Genomic DNA, 17,613 nt, shown 5'->3' on the forward strand with positions numbered 1-17,613 from the left:
TGATGATCAATGTTTAAATCAGTGAGGAAATGATGTAAATTTCCCTTCGATTTAGATAATAGGCTAACTTTGATGATTAGTAAGCAATATTTAAATTAGCCAGAAAATGATCGGAGTTTGATGTTTGATTACAAGAAAGTTAGCTGAATGAACACCCTAAGTTTCTGTTAGTTGAATGAACACCCTAGGTTTCTACAAATTTCTGAGATAGCTTCCATGTTTTGTAACCATGGTTTCTGAGATACTAAAACGTATACGAATGATTTCCCCTTTAAATCAGTGAGGAAATGATGTAAATTTCCCTTCGATTTTGATAGTAGGCGAATGTTTATGATTAGTAAGCACTATTCAAATTAGCTAAAAAATGATCGGAATTTGATGTTTACTTACTGGACAGTTAGCTGAATGAACACCCTAAGTTTCTGTTAGTTGAATGAACACCCTAAGTTTCTACAAATTTATGGGATAGCTTCCATGCTTTGTAGCCAGGGTTTCTGAGATACTAAAACTAATAGGTTTTGATTATTAAGCTTTTATATAGGGGTCGTTAGAAAATTTATTAGGAGATGGAAATGATTTCCCGAGGGGAAATACAGGGGGAATGATGATGATTATTTTACAAGTGTTACAGATCTTAGAGGTGCTTTTCTATTTAGTACTCCCTCCGTATTTATTTAAGGGATCGGATATTTCATGAAATGCCCTCGAGTTTTTCCATAATTCACCAAACGCCCATCAAGTTTCAATAATTCATAAAATACCCCTCACAATTCGTACAAATACCCAACATACCCTTACTAATAACGGACCGTTAGTCTGCCGTTAGCCAAGTTTTCAATTCACCCAAATGCCCCTATTCTGAAACTTATTTCACCAAATGCCCCTATTGTGAAACTTTTTTCACCAAATGCCCCAAACTTAAATATAGCTATTTTGATGTTTCAGCGACTAGTTTTTGTGTTTGAAAGGTAGTTGTTGGTCACGGTCGACTATAAAAGCCCCTTTGCTGAATGGTTCTTGTAAGTTAGATGTTATTTTGATTTGCTTTGCTAATTTCATAAGATTTTTGTCATGAGTTTTCTTTCAAAATCATCATCCACACCCAATGAGTCCACATATATATTAGAGTACCTACCAAATTTTGTTATTGTGGTAGGAAATTTGTCATTCGAAGCTCTAATACAACACTCAATCCACAAAGGTTGTACTACAAGTGTGATCCTTGAAACAATCTGAGATGGTGAAAGGGAGTAGTTGAGCAAAAAAACAAGGGGCAACAACACGAAGGAAAATGCGGGGGAAGCTTAGACGAATGAGAAAGTATTGAAAACAGGCGAAACAGTAAGATGCAAGAAGAATTGAAGCAAATGAAGAAGAAGCTAAAACAACAACAAAAAGTAGTCAAAGTTGTAATACAAATGGGGATATTGATGTTTGTAATTTTACTGTTTGTAATCATGAAGTAAACACAAGTAATGAGAAACAAATTCACATTTCATAAATAATTGATGTTGCATAATCTGCACAAAATACCAAAGTGGGAAGCATTTATGTTTTTAGCTTCACTTACAAAACATCTTTGCACCAACTACATTTAATGTTATTTTCTACTCAACGAATATGTGCAAGATCAAAACAGATGTGCAAAAAACTACCCCAAAAAGCATTAGCAGCTATCCAGAAGAGCTTGTGGAACACCACTTCAACCTCCATTCCTACCACAATAACAAAATTTGTTAGGTACCCTAATATATGTGGAATGATTGGGTGTGGAAGATGATTTTGAAAGAAAACTCATGACACAAATCTTATGAAATTAGCAAAGTAAAGTAAAATAACATCTAAAATACAAGAACCATTCAGCAAAGGGGTTTTTATAGCCAACCATGACCAAGAACCACTTTTGAAACACAAAAACTAGCCGTCTGAACATCAGAATAGCTATATTTAAATTTGGAGAATTTGGTGAAATAAGTTTCCTAATAGGGGCATTTGGTGAAATAAGTTTCAGAATAGGGGCATTTGGGTGAATTGGAAACTTGGCTAACGGCGGACTAACGGCCCGTTATTAGTAAGGGTATGTTGGGTATTTGTACGAATTGTGAGGGGTATTTTATGAATTATTGAAACTTGATGGGCGTTTGGTGAATTATGGCAAAATTCGAGGGCATTTCATGAAATTTCCGTTAAGGGATACACTTGCCTTTTCCGGCCGTATTTATTTAAGAGATACACTTGCCATTTTTAGTAACTTGTCAACCCCACCATCTAATTAAATAATCTATCTAATACTCCCTCCGTCCCGGAATACTTGACTTGTTTTCCTTATCGTGCCGTCCCTTAATACTTGACCTGTTTCTAAAAATGGAAATATTCTAACAATATTATATTATTTCTCACTCCACCCCATTAACCCACCTACCCCCTACTCCATACAAAAAATAATTAAAAATTCAACCCCTACTCTCCCCCAACCCCACCTCTTAACCCACCTCCCACTAACTACATTAAAATAATACCCCACTATCAACTACTACCTATTAAATTAAATAAGTCAATTCAAGTCCCTTAAACTCTGTGCCGGTCAAACCGGGTTGAGAATTCCGAGACGGAGGGAGTATATCTTATGTACCACCACCCCATTAAACAAATAATTTTAGAACTACATCCCACCCCCACTCCCTAAAATGTCATGGTCCCCACTTGTTTTACCTATTAAAATATCAACCCAACCTCACTTGTTTTATTACTTTATTTCATTCAATTTTTTTTTCTTAATACTCGTGCCCGGCCAAGTGTATCTCTTAAATAAATACGGAGGGAGTAACATTTAAAACTCACAAAATTTACTTCATTTAGGTTTAGTTGGCATATTATTAGTTCAAGTTACTTTGTCAAAGCGAAAAGTACTTCTGGAGGGAGGGAGTACTTGAAATATTGTAGGGTGTTGTCTTGTTACTAGAAAGCAAGCTTAATAAGTACGTTAATACACCAAAGAAGCTAAAATTATGACCATAAATGAACACCTGAGTGAGATGTTAACAGAACACCTATGTAGCATGGAGAAGCATCACAGAATTCCTACGAATTGCATAAACTTTGTTTTGAGATATTACTGGTGAGATGTTCTGGGCTTCTAAGACCAAGTATGACACCTCGCTGGTTTCAGTTTGTACTTAGGGTCCAATGAAAGCACCAGGTTGTTGTCTATCCTCATTGTGTGATGAAAAAAATGTCAATTTACTGGTTCTTTTGTAGGGTAGATGGCAAGCATGGGAGTCATTGTTAACTCTGAATTCATACTTGTACCTTGTATCTTAATTGTTAAGTGTTTTGAATCTAATATTCAAGGACTGTTCTCCTCAGGGTAACAAAATGTGAGGCGCGCTGTTTGGGGATCAAGTTGATGGGTACAAGGATGCGTTTGCATATAAGGGAGAGTATGAGATAGTTGATGCATTAGATGAAAGGTGGAAAATGAGTCCAGACGAGCTTGACTATCAAATGAGCTTCGGCCGACAGACTGTGATCCAACCTATAGATGTTGAAGCAGGGCCTGTGATGCCGGCCGGACTACCAGTGCCTAACCTCGATTCCAAGAGCTTTAAACCATGGCGACAAGTTTGGTAATTATATTTCACTTTGTCTACAAGCCCTTAGATCATGCTCATTATGCTACCCTAAACTGCTACACAACTTGTTTTGTTTTGGCCACACACCCTTTCATTCTTAGTCTCACATTGATACCATGTTTATACCCTCCCATATTATATAATCTGTCTTTTCAAGGAATGACAATCCCAACGAAGAATATGGTAACTTCAATGCATGTTTGCCATGGCATTGTGTGATGTTATACATACGTCTTCTGGCTTCATTCATACAAAGGTAGCTAAAAAACAAACTCCCTTTATTTTGTGTCCAGACATTCTTGGCGTTGTTCTATATGTCGAAGAACAGGCACGGGCAATTTACTTCATCCCATGACCGGCAGAATTTGGACCGAGAGATTGTCGTAGTTGACCACAGGTGAGGTGCACATTACCTGGCCTTTCTTTACCTATACTTGCACATGAATGCCTCAAACACTCACATGCTTCTCTCTTGACTTGTGCAGTTTTGAAGAACCTTTGATAATTTCTGCATGGAATGATCTAACCGGAGCTGCATGCAATTCCCTATCATCTTGGGCTGAAAAGTTCGTTGTAGTTGGGTTTACTACTTTGCGAGCCACCTTCCACAAAGGTATGTCCTCCAGAAGCATTCTTACACCAGTAAGCATTCTTACACGACGTAGTAAAATTTTGAAATTGTATAAAACACAATTAGTTCATTAGTGGTCAATTAAACATGAATTCTACTATGTACGTAAACTAAAAATTAAAATCGTTTTTTTTCATTTATTTTCACTTTTTCCGGGGAAAATTGAAGAAAATTTATGTTTCAAAATACGGCAAGTTAATTTTAATAAACATAAGAACTAAGTAATTACTTAATTTGAAAATCAATTAAAGACATGACAATGATTAAAAAAATAAAAACTTATATGCATTTATTTTTCAAAAATCAAATGGGCAGTATCTATTATCTAGGTATTTATTTTTTATATTTTTTTTATATTCTATATGTTGAGTGTTATACGGAGTACATGTTTTAAAATAATAATAAGAATAAATAAATAAATTTTACAATTTCTTATTATAAATACAGTACTCCACTTCTCTCATTTGTTTCCCATATTTTTCAAACTTTTTCTTGTGATTTACAAAAAAAATTAACTTACTTGAATTTCAGGAAGATTAATTTAGTTTCTCGGTGACCAAATGGAAAATAAGGCTGCGAAGACAAGCCAAAATGAGGTTAATAAAGGAACAGTGAAGATACCTCATATGGACGGTCTTATTATATATTGTTCATACTCAATAATCAAAATTGCAGGTACAATAGACCAATATCTCCAGTCCCTCAACAAAGAAAAAAAACTTAAAATTCCAATTAATATCACATCTGAATGTTACTACACATAGATTTATTGTTTAACTAACTTAAGACATGTGCACAGATGAAATTAAAATTGTTTACGGAGTATTATTAATTGCTCGTAAATAATGATATAAATAATAAATATTTTTAATACTAATATTTTGTTACGACTTAGTAAAATTTTGAAATTGTATAAAACACAATTAGTTCATTAGTGGTCAATTAAACATGAATTATACTATGGTTATTTTTCATTTATTTTCACTTTTTCCGGGGAAAATTGAAGAAAATTATGTTTAAAAATACGGCAAATTAATTTTAATAAACATAAGAAATAAGTAATTACTTAATCAGAAAATCAATTAAAGACATGACAATGATTTGAAAAATAAAAAATTATATGCATTTATTTTTCAAGAATCAAATGGACAGTATCTATTGTCTAGGTTTTTTTTATTTTTTATATATTTTTATATGTTGAGTGTTATACGGAGTACATGTTTTAAAATAATAATAGGTATAAATAAATAAATTGTAAAATTTCTTACTATAAATATAATACTCCACTTTCCTTATTTGTTTTTCTTATTTTCTCAAACTTTTTATTGTGATTTACAAAAAAAATTAATTTACTTGAATTTCAGGAATATTTATTTAATTTCTCGGTGACAAAATGGAAAATTAGGCTGCGAAGATAAGCCAGAAGGAGGTTAATACATGAGCAGTGAAGATACCTCATATGTACGGTCTTATTATATACTGTCCATACTCAATAATCAAAATTTCAGGTACAACAGACCAATATCTTCAGTCCCTCAACAAAAAAAAAAAAAAACTTGAGATTCCAATTAATATCGCATCTAGATGTTACTACACATAAATTTATTGCTTAACTAACTTATGACATGTGCACGGATGAAATTAAATTTGTTTACCGAGTATTATTATTAATTGCTCCTAAATAATTTTATAAATAATAAATATTTTTAAAAACTAATAAGAAAAAAAAATTGAATGAAATAAAGTAATAAAACAAGTGGGGTTGAGTAGATATTACAATAAGAAAAACAAGTGAGGACCATGACATTTTAGGGAGTGGAGGTGGGGTGTAGATATATTATTTAATTAGATGGTGGGTTTGATAAGTTACTAAAAATAGCAAGTGTATCTCTTAAATAAATACGGCCGGAAAAGGCAAGTGTATCCCTTAAATAAATACAGAAGGAGTAGTAAAATTTTGAAATTGTATAAAACACAATTAGTTCAATAGTGGCAAATAAAACATGAATTATACTATGTACGTAAATTAAAAATTGAAACTCGTTAATTTTCATTTATTTTCACTTTTTCCGGGGAAAATTGAAAAAAAATTATGTTTAAAAATACGGCAATTTTATTTTAAGAAACATAAGAACTAAGTAATTACTTAATTTGAAAATCAATTAAGGACATGACAATGATTAAATTAATAAAAAATTATATGCATTTATTTTTCAAAAATCAAATGGGCAGTATCTATTATCTGTTTATTTATTTTATTTTATTTTTTTTATATGTTGAGTGTTATATGGAGTACATGTTTCAAAATAATAATAGGTATAAATAAATAAACTGTACAATTTCTTAGTATAAATACAGTAATCCACTTCTCTCATTTGTTTCTCTTATTTCTCAAACTTTTTCTTGTGATTTACAAAAAAAATTAACTTACTTAAATTTCAGGAAGATTTATTTAGTTTCTCGGTGTCTAAATGGAAAATAAGGCTGCGAATACAAGCTAAAAGGAGGCTAATACATGAGCAGTGAAGATACCGCATATGGACGGTCTTATTATATATTGTCCATACTCAATAATCAAAATTGTAGGTACAACAAGCCAATATATTCAGTCTCTCAACAAAGAAAAAAAAGCTTGAGATTCCAATTAATATCGCATCTGGATGTTACTACACATAGATTTATTGTTTAACTAACTTAGGACATAGTAGGGCTGGCAATGGGTCGGGTTGGGTCGAAATCAGGTCGACCTGTTTATAAACGGGTTGAAATTTCCTCAACCTGAACCCAACCTGTTTAGGTAAACGGGTTGAAATTTTCAACCCAACCCAACCTGAAAATAAACGGGTCAACCTGATTTCAACCTGCTGACCCATTTACTAATTTTTTAACACAACCTGCTAATTTTTAAGACAATCTGCTTAATATCTCAATCTGTCTAAGGGGCAATATTTTCCATATAATTAATGCCATGTCATAGGCCACAAGGCTTAATGCCTTAATATTATACATCAACCAAATCTGATTAAAGTTTAACACATACGGAGTAACTAAACCAAATCCGACATAAAACTAAATTCAAACTAAATTCCATTTTCATCACGATCCATGAAATCGAAATCAGCCCAAACATCGGATGTGAGCATCATTTGGTGCTTCAATTTTCCATCACCCTCTTTGGTTGACATCGACTTACAAGTTGGTGTTGTTTTTCCCGATTCTGGATCTTCATCGTCAGAGCGGTCCACAAAGTTTTGAAAGTTTTCTACTGTAAAATAAACAAAAAACGAAACATAAGTAATAGATCACGAGAATGAAACCAATAATGAAACATAAGTAATAATCACCAAAAATTCGTCCTCTTTGTTCTGTAAACCTTGAAAAAATCGCAGAATATTGCAAAAACAAAAAATTCAAACTCTAAACCTCAACTGATTCACTTCGGTTATTTAATCCAAAACTAAGCACAAATTAACTCATTCAACCTTATCTTTAATGAATCACAAATTAAGAAGTAATTGTACCTAAACAAATGATTGTACCTAAATAATTGTACTAATTTGCGAGACCCTTTTAATTGACATTGTTTAATTCGTAAGAAGTAATTGTGCATATAAGTAATTAAATCATTCAGCCTTAACTAATAATTGTACCTAAATAATTGTTTAGGTACAATTACTTTAAAAAAAGCAAAAATTAAGAAGCAAAAATCTCTGTAAGTTATTAGTTTATTACTCTAAAAATCAAATACAAAATTTAAAAACACATACTTGAATGGAGACCGACTAGCAAGCGGTGGCCGGTGGGTGAGTCAGTGAGTGGAGACCAAATGGTGAGTGAGCGGCGTCGCCTGAGAGTGAGATTAGGGTTTTGACTTTTCAGTTTTTAGAGTGAGAGTGAGAGAGTAAGAGATTAAGAGAGTGAGAGGCTGAGAGGAAATTACGAGAGATGTGAGCGAGTGAGTGAGAGTTCTAGAATCTAGGGTTTTGAGGTTTTCCCTTATATATGGTTTTCCCTTAAAGTCTAAAGCCCAATCAAATATAGCCCAAAAACAATTTAAGATGTTCACTTGTTCAGTAATTTTTTTTTTTTTACTTTTAAACAGGTTGTGGGTTGGGTTAAGCGGGTTGGCGGGTTGACCTGTGACCCAATTATTAAACGGGTTATGCGGGTTGCTTTCGGGTTGAGGTTTTTAACCTGACCCAAACCATTTTAATAAACGGGTTGGGTTAGGTCGACCTGTTTAACTAAACGGGTTGAAAAATCTTGACCCAACCCTTTAATAACGGGTTGGGTTCGGGTCGGGTTAGTGGGTTTGGTCATCTTTTGCCAGCTCTACTGTGCACGGATGAAATTAAATTTATTTACGGAGTATTATTAATTGTTCGTAAATAATGTTATAAATAATAAATATTTTTAATACTAATATTTTTTTACGACGTAGTAAAATTTTGAAATTGTATAAAACAGTATTAGTTCAATAATGGTCAATTAAACATGAATTATACTATGTACGTAAATTAAAAATCAAAACTCGTTATTTTTCATTTATTTTCACTTTTTCCAGGGAAAATTGAAGAAAAATTATGTTTAAAAATACGTCAAGTTAATTTTAAGAAACATATGAACTAAGTAATTACTTAATCAGAAAATCAATTAAAGAAATGACAATGATTAAAAAAATAAAAAATTATATGCATTTATTTTTCAAGAATCAAATGGGCAATATCTATTGTCTAGGCATTTATTTTTTTATTTTTTATATTTTTTTATATGTTGAGTGTTATACGAAGTACATGTTTTAACATAATAATAGGTATAAATAAATAAATTGTACAATTTCTTATTATAAATACAATACTCCACTTTTCTCATTTGTTTCCCTTATTTCTTAAACTTTTTTTTGTGATTTACAAAAAATTTAACTTACTTGAAATTCAGGGAGATTTATTTAGTTTCTCGGTGACCAAACTGGTATATTTGAACTTTTAGTTTTGGTTTTTATTTAAAATATTGTTGATGTTATAAGATTTCATTGATTTTTTCATGTTTTCCAAAACAATCTGGTTCTTTTTGCCAAAAATAAAGTAAACCTTATATTCTAAAACTGTATAACTTTTTCCCTTTATAAAGAGAATAATCCTATCTGATGAGTAATAGAAATTGATGCATAATACGAAGTAGAAATTTTTAATTTTTAATTTTTTTGGTCTGAAAGGACAGGAAATTAGATTAAAATGTTAAAAACATACAAGAGTTTCCCATGAGGGGGTAAAGTCATGGAAAACATTAGGTTATACAGGCGAACTCGACTTTGGGTAAGCCATGTTTCTAAAAAAAATTTACATTTAATTTTTTTACTTAAATTTTTTTAGTTTAATGTTAAAAAATTACGGTATACTATTGGTAACCATTTGTTTTTGTGAAATGTTAAAATTTGTTTCAAATAGAATTAAAAAATTGAAGTAGATCTTGAGAATCAAATTATTGATAACTAGATTTAAGCCCGTGGTTAATTTTCATTTATATACGAATTATTAAGTACATAATTAGTAGAGTAGTAACTCGATCAAATACTAATATTTAAGATATAATTTTAAAAAAGTTTAATTATAAATTGATTGAAATTTAGAAGGAACTAGCTTTTGAGCCCGTTCAAATAACGGGCGGTTGTATAGTGGTTGTTCATATGCCTTTTGAAGTTTTAATTAGTGAGTACTTGTGATTTTTGGTAACATATGAATTAAATAGAGGTGTAATTTGAAGGTTGGAAAAATATAAAAATTATAATGTTGAATAAATATTGGATGTTAAAGGGGTGGAGTGAAAGAGACTAATGAGTATAGTAGACTATTAATAACTTGATGTTGAATAAGGAAAATGGAGTGGTAGAGGCATTAGAAATGGTAAAACATGGAAACAATAAAGAAAAATTGAAAAAAAAATCAAAATGATGGATGAAAGGAGAGATGCCACATGACTTTTAATAATGAGATGCCACATGGCTTCTAATAATCTATGATTTTCCTTTAAAAATACTAGGTATAGATTAGTTGTTATTATTGTTCTACATAATAGTGTGGATTCTCCATTTGACTAAGTTAGTTGTGTTAGTGGAGTAGAAAGTGGACCATGTTTACCCACTTAGGTTGCCAGATACGTTTTTCTAGCTAGTTAGTTTCATTTGTGAAGGCTATTTATATGAGCTTAGTATTTCCATTTTTAATCAATTCAATACAATTTGTGTGCTTTGCTTCTCTGTTTATTGCTTTTATTCCATCAAAGTGGTATCTAGAGCCAGAAAAGGGAGATAGCCACGTGCAAGCATCTTCCCAAATATCTCACAAATTAGTTAAGTTAGTGAGAGAAGCAAAAGAAGAAGAAAAAACCGTTGTTCCCCTTCAATCAAACACAAACCAGTACTTCCACAAAAAATCATGTCGATGAATGGAACAAATTCATCATTGATCTAACCCCTTAATTCCAATTTTTAAGGGGGGAAATTATCAATTTTGGAGTCTGAAAATGAAAACCATGTTTCGGTCTCAAGAATTGTGGGATTTGGGTGAGAAAGGTTTTGAAGACAAGCAGGATGGAAAAGAAGTCGATCCGACAGTTGCGGGGCAACCGAAAGAAGGACGCTAAAGCTTTGTTCTTCATCCAACATGCCCTTGACGATAGCATTTTCGCTCGGATTGCAGCAGCAACCACATCAAAATAAGCTTGGGACATTCTCAAACAGGAGTATCTCGAAGACAAGAAGGTAATTACGGTTAAATTGCAAACTCTTTGCCGTAATTTTGAATTGTTGGAGATGAAAGAAAGAGAATGTGTCTATGATTATCTTTCAAGGGTGTCTGCAATTGTCAATTCAATGAGGTCTTATGGTGAAACTATAACTGATGCAACTGTTGCAAAAAAAGTTTTGAGAACCTTACACTCATCATTCAATCCTATAGTTACAACATTAGAGGAGACTAAGGATTTCACTACATACTCTGTTGAAGAATTGACAAGTTCATTACTAGCGTATGAAGACAGGCTAGGTCGGTCGGGTGAAAAGGGTGAAGAGAGAGTTTTTCAAGTAAAGGGGAGTATTCTAAAGGAAATTTCTGAAGGAAATAATGCCCTTGATCCAAGTATGCATTTAATGATAAGTCTAATAAATGCGGTTCAGTATTAATTATACAAGTCAATAATTCAGTGAGATTAAGTGAACTGTATGCCTAGCTAGAGGCCGCTTCAGCTCAAGTGGATTAATGATATTAATCCACAGCTTACTCTTGACTGAACCCGTAGGGTCACACAAATAGTACGTAAACGGATCAAGTATTTAATGGCATTAAATACTCCATCTATGGATATTCGGAATCAACGGATCTTGGTTTCAGTGGGAGCTGAGATCGTCAAAGGCAAATAATGAATACTCCGGAAACGATGATATTGCCGGAAACGGAAATATGGATCGTATCGGAAATATAAATATTATCCAAGTCGTAGATGTTGCCAGAAACGGAAACATGGTACGTATCGGAAAATATTATCGGAAATGGAAATATTGCCTGAATCTGAAATATTGCCGGAAACGGAAATATTGTCGGAATCGGAAATATTATCGGAAACGGAAAATAATTCCGGAAACGGAAATATTAAATATTTGTTCGAAACGGAAATTTATTCCGGAATCGGAAATGTTAAATATTGTTCGTATCGGAAATGAATTCCGGAATCGGGAAATTAATCGGAAGCGCGTCGTACGAATTAGCATCGGACGAGCTTGCTAGACGAAGGCCCAGCGCAAAGCCAGGCCCACGTCCAGCAAGCCTAGCGCGCCTCACAGCAACCCAAGGCCACGCCAGGCCCAGCGCAAGGCCAGACCCAGCGCGCGCCTAGGCTGCGAGCACAATATATGGCAGCACGCGTGGGCTTCGTAGCTGCTGCGGGCCTTGCGTATGTGCGGGCATGGCCTACGCGCATGCGGGTCATGATCGTGTGTGATTGTGCTTGTGTACAAAACCTAAATCATGTAGGATTCGTTTAAGATTAAATCCCTAAATCTACTATAGAATTAAATAATAGAGTTTTAATTAAATTCAGATTAATTAAATTAGTTTCCTAGTAGGATTCCAATACCCGATTCCATACCCTATAAATATGTGAATATAGTTCACAATTTATAACGAGTTTTCCAAGTATTCAAGAGAGTTTTAGGCATAAAATTCAGTCATCTATTTGCTCCATAATACAAAAAACACATAGTACCTTTAGGGCGATTCTAGTTAATTAAACCTAAGGCGGATCCGGACGTGCTGTGGACTTTCTACGGAGGGACGACACTTGGAGTCCTAAAGACTTGTTCTTGTTCGGTTCGGGCACAGCAAGGGAGGGCACGCTACAAAGAGTATGCATCCTGAATTATGCTAATTGTTACGTGGCAATTAATTTGGAATCCTGGCTTTTATGGTTTTTCCGCATGATTTATATTCATTTATATGTATCATAACCTAACAGTGGTATCACGAGCCTCTAATTAATTCCATAATAATTGCTTAACATTGTTAAATTTTATAAATTTGCAAGGAATTAAAAGGGGTGATTAATTTTCGTAATTGTAATTAGTTGCAAATTTGCGTTTATTTAATTATATGTGCGCAGTTTTTCGGCAATTTCTTCGTTACTCCCTCCGTCCCGGAATACTTGACCCGGTTTGACCGGCACAGAGTTTAAGGGAGTTGAATTGACTTATTTAATTTAATATGTAGTAGTTGATAGTGGGGTATTATTTTAATGTAGTTAGTGGGAGGTGGGTTAAGAGGTGGGGTTGGGGGAGAGTAGGGGTTGAATTTTTAATTATTTTTTGTATGGAGTAGGGGGTAAGTGGGTTAATAGGGGTGGAGTGAGAAATAATATAATATTGTTAGAATATTTCCATTTTTAGAAACAGGTCAAGTATTAAGGGACGACCCGATAAGGAAAACAGGTCAAGTATTCCGGGACGACCCGATAAGGAAAACAGGTCAAGTATTCCGCCCCTCTCGCCCTGGCCCAGCGTTGTTGTGCCGCGTGCTGTTGTTGTTGTTGCTCCGTCGCTTCCACACACACAACACATCAATTGTTGTGTGTGTGTGTGTGTGTGTTGTTGATTGGTGATAATCAAATTGTATACTTTCAAACTTTTCAATTTAATTGTGATTATTTAATTTTTTGGGTTATTTAAATTGATTGGAACGGTTATGAACACCGTGTTTTAATATTTAGTATTCGAATGGATGAGATTTGTTTTGATTCAAAAGAATTATAATTTTCAGATTTCAAGGTTAATTAAAGTGTCAATTTTTAAGGTCAAAACATGGTTTTATTAATAATATATTAGTAGGATTTTAATTCCGAGTGTTCAATAGATTGATTCACATAATTTAATGACGATTTAAATTATGGGAATCAACTTAAATTTTCAGATTGTTTATAAGCTTTAAAGAGTTGATTTTTAATGATTTTAAAGCTAAAAAGTCAATGTTTTTATGGTAGGACCTGAGTTGACTATTTGAGACTATTAATTTAATGAATAACGACAAATTTCTAATTAAACCAAGGGTTTTAGTTTCTTAAATAGTTGCTGGAAATTTAGTAAACATGATTAATAATTAAGTTTCTCCTTTGTGTGTATAGGAGGTGATTTCTAGTGAGCCGTGATTCGCACAGTGGCCCCCGTACTTAGGTATTCCAGGTACGTACAAGACTAGGTTGACCACCCATCCCTTGAGGACTTTATGAAGTGAATTGAATGCGAATCATGTGAACTTATGTGTTTGGAATTCATGTTTGATGTGTAGACAAGCATGTGAGAATTATTATTGAATCTATGTGAACGAGCATGTTATGAATTGATTTATGCTTTATAGATTCTGTTGAACTATCATGTTATGGACTTTTATAATCGTTGAATTATGTCAAGCATGTTGTTCAAGTTGGTTTGCATGCAGTGGCGGTGCTAGTAAGGGTTCAGTGGGTTCAACTGAACCCTTACTAGCGAAAAAAATAAATCAGGCAGATTTTAAAAAAACAAAAAAACAGGTTAAGTAATAGAGAAAGCTCAATGTGACACAAACAGCATGGGCGCTGCAGCGGTTTTTGCTTTAGTTATCAAAGCAAAGGTCAAGGGTTCGACTCCCTATACTCCCATTTTTTTCGGCCTCTCCTGCTTTTTTTTGGTTTCTAAAGCAGCCCACGACTCTTAACACTCTAACAGAGTAACAACCCCCAAATACCAAAACTTAATTTTTTAAATGTTATTGTAATAGAATATGAGAACCATGAATTATTAGTTGTAATTTGGATTTTGGATTTTGGATTTTATTATATGCGTCCGAGGATTTCGAACCCATAATGAGAAAATCCTGGCACCGCCACTGTTTGCATGTATGAGTGTTGCGCATGCAAGTTATTATGATTATGCTATAGTACGGGATGTCTAGCATATGTTGAGCCTATTGAATATTGCTGGAGTGCATTGTTTATTCTACCACAGGGGTAGAATATGTTTAGAGAGTATATGTGAATTGAACTAAGGACAATTCGTGCTAAGGGCACACCCCGCTTGTTAATGGGCAATGTCGGGTTATCTCAAACAGTGTTTTTGAGAAGGAACAATGGGAGTAATTTCACTTGAGTCTATGTTTGATCACAAGTCCTAAAGGATTAAAATGAAGTGTCATTGTTGAGTTTTTTAATTGTCTAATTGTGCATGTTATGTCTTGTGTAGAGTCTCGAGTCTCCTTGAACATAACATACTAATTAACGTAAAGTGTAACTCGAATGAGCTTCAAAACTCTTGGAACGTATATACCTTGAGTATGAACAATGGGGGGAGTCTTGCCGGAAAACTTGTACTCCTTGAATGATACAAGACGTTATTTCATTCTTTCTTTTTAGGCCGTTGTGCATTGGAATTCCGTCGGTATGGTCCGACTGTCGGTAGGAGTCCGACTTATTATTATTATTTGGTGTATGGTGGGCTCCCATCACCCTTTTCTTTCCTTTTGAGGATACTTTATTTTACCCGTTCGAAGCTACTTCTTTATTAAACTGTGAGTCAAGAGTCGTGTCAAGTGTCGAGTCTTGCCTCCATGTTTACTTGTTTATTAAATGGCTTTTGCATGTGGATTATTAATTCGTTGAGTGAAGCATGTTAGGATAGAACGTTATTCTAGCTTGTTCGTACTCAGCTTTTGCTGACTTCGTGCTTCATGTCTTTTGGTCATGGCCTTCGCCTGAATGACCATATGATGATCCATCATTGCACTTGCGTTGTTGGGGATTAGATTTTAATAAAAACATGTTTGTAGAGATAATTTGAGGGAGAAGTTATCACGGGATTCGTGTTGAGAGTTATTTTATTCCGTATTTTATAAACTCTATTTAATTTCTATTCATGACTACTACTTGATTTATTTGAACTATAGTTAATGGATTTTGAAATATTTATTATTTTGGTTTGGGCCTTGATGGTTCCAAGTTGTTTTAATGACCATTAACTATTTAATATGTTTTGAAAGTTAGTTAATTCCGCTGCGTAATTCTGGTAAATAGCCTTAACCGTTATCACGGTGGCGGTAATATCTTGGTAATTCCTTTTTTTTAAGTTGGAAAATGTTTTATAAAAAGCAAGGAATTATTAGGGTGTTACAATTGGTAAGTATATCATGAGGTTTGATCATAGTATGAGATCACGAGATCAAGGTTTGAGAATGATTATTATATTATTGGTTTGAGGCTCAGCGTTATAAACCTTAGTTCTTGGCATGTTGGTAAGGAGATGATAACCATTAGTAGAGGAGCAAGATACAACCTTCATTTTTCTTAATATCCCCAAAAGTGGGATTTGGTCCAAAAATGGTCTTGACTCAAATAGTCTTTCTAGTAGATATTGAGAGTTTCAAGTTTTTATACTTGTTTGTTTATTTATTCGAATTACCCATGTCCAAGGCTAGGTATAAAACAAAGAGCGTGCATGGCACCTATTGGTTTAAGTAAGTTTAGTAGAGGAAAAGGATTATATCAATATATTTGAGGTTCAACTGAAGAGAAGATCTATAGTATTTATAGAGTATGGATTTAGTTTTATCTTTGGGATTATACTTGAAATATAGTTTCATACTACATTGTTTACATGAGCCTTTATTGTTCTATATTAGTATGTTTCTGTTTGTAAGTTGTAACAGGTGATTACTTAGCGTTTTGCTGACGTGTGTGTTTGTGGCCATTTCTTCTTCTTATGGTGGCCCTGCGATGACCAATTTGGAATTTGTCCTCTATGATGAGCAGTCAAGATCGTCTGGAGCAGATTGATCATGAAGGATCGCAGTTACAAGTCGAAAGAGCTCGAGTGTCTTCGTTTAGTCTATTCTGACAGTTTAATATTTTTCAGTTGTAAATAGACCACCTAGTAATCGAGTTGTAATAGTTTGAGTTTTGTAAGCCTTAGCACTTGACAATGTGGTCAAGTGTAGCGATGATACCTCCGATTTGGGGTGTTACAGTCTAGCCGTGCACTTAGATAGGTTTCAAACGAATTTCCTCTAGCCCACGTGTGGGATGGGCCAAAAAATTCTACTTCGATCAATTGATTGTTTTCCACCCAATGATTAAAAAGATTGGTTCTTCTAGTTGTCTCTGCACAACTCGAGCTATTCTTTCCCAGCCAAGCCTAGTTTAATTGAAGTCCCCTGCTAGGAGCCATGGTTTGTTATTTCTACTAGCAAAGTCGGTGAGAGCTCGCCACAAACATTGCCTGTGTGCAGGGTCAGGGCGAGCATATACTATGGAGAAATACCAAGGCTCCTCACCTTGTCTTGTGATTACCATGGTGATGTGTTGATTGCTTTGCTCGATAGGGTCAATCGAGACTAATTCGGGTTTCCAGTAATCCCAAATCCCCCCGCTAAACCCCTGAGAATTAACCCGCGTAAGTCCAGTAAATTGAAAAATAATGGCAATTTTTTGTGCATGATCACCCCCATATGAGTCTCAACCAAGGCAAGGACTATAAGTTTATTAGTTCGGACTACTTCACAGAGACTTAACATGAATTCGCGGCTTCACGCTCCTTGTACATTCCAAACCATACACGTTATGGAAAGGAATTAACATTCAAATTATGGTTATTACTCATAAGACTCGTATACGCTGCTGAAATGTGCCTCAAGGCTTGCTTTGAAAGAAATATGCCCTTGGTCCAAGTTTGCATTTAATGCGAAATCTAATAAATGCAGTTCAGTATTAATTAAGAATTATAAAATGTTTGAAGGAAATATGTCATTGGTTCAAGTTTGCATTTAATGCATTTAATGCGAA

The 17,613-nt window shown here is 34.0% G+C and overlaps 1 long non-coding RNA gene across 1 annotated transcript; it reads left to right on the forward strand.

Annotated features, from left to right (window-relative positions):
- Window positions 1-10,552: 10,552 nt before the first annotated feature.
- On the forward strand, window positions 10,553-16,931 carry LOC130463823 (uncharacterized). The gene is made up of 3 exons (XR_008923985.1): window positions 10,553-11,023; window positions 13,930-13,987; window positions 16,585-16,931. It is a non-coding gene; the product is annotated as an uncharacterized lncRNA (long non-coding RNA).
- The last annotated feature ends 682 nt before the right edge of the window (window positions 16,932-17,613 follow it).

This window comes from Spinacia oleracea, chromosome 6, assembly GCF_020520425.1.
Source record: "Spinacia oleracea cultivar Varoflay chromosome 6, BTI_SOV_V1, whole genome shotgun sequence".
NCBI lineage: Eukaryota > Viridiplantae > Streptophyta > Magnoliopsida > Caryophyllales > Amaranthaceae > Spinacia > Spinacia oleracea.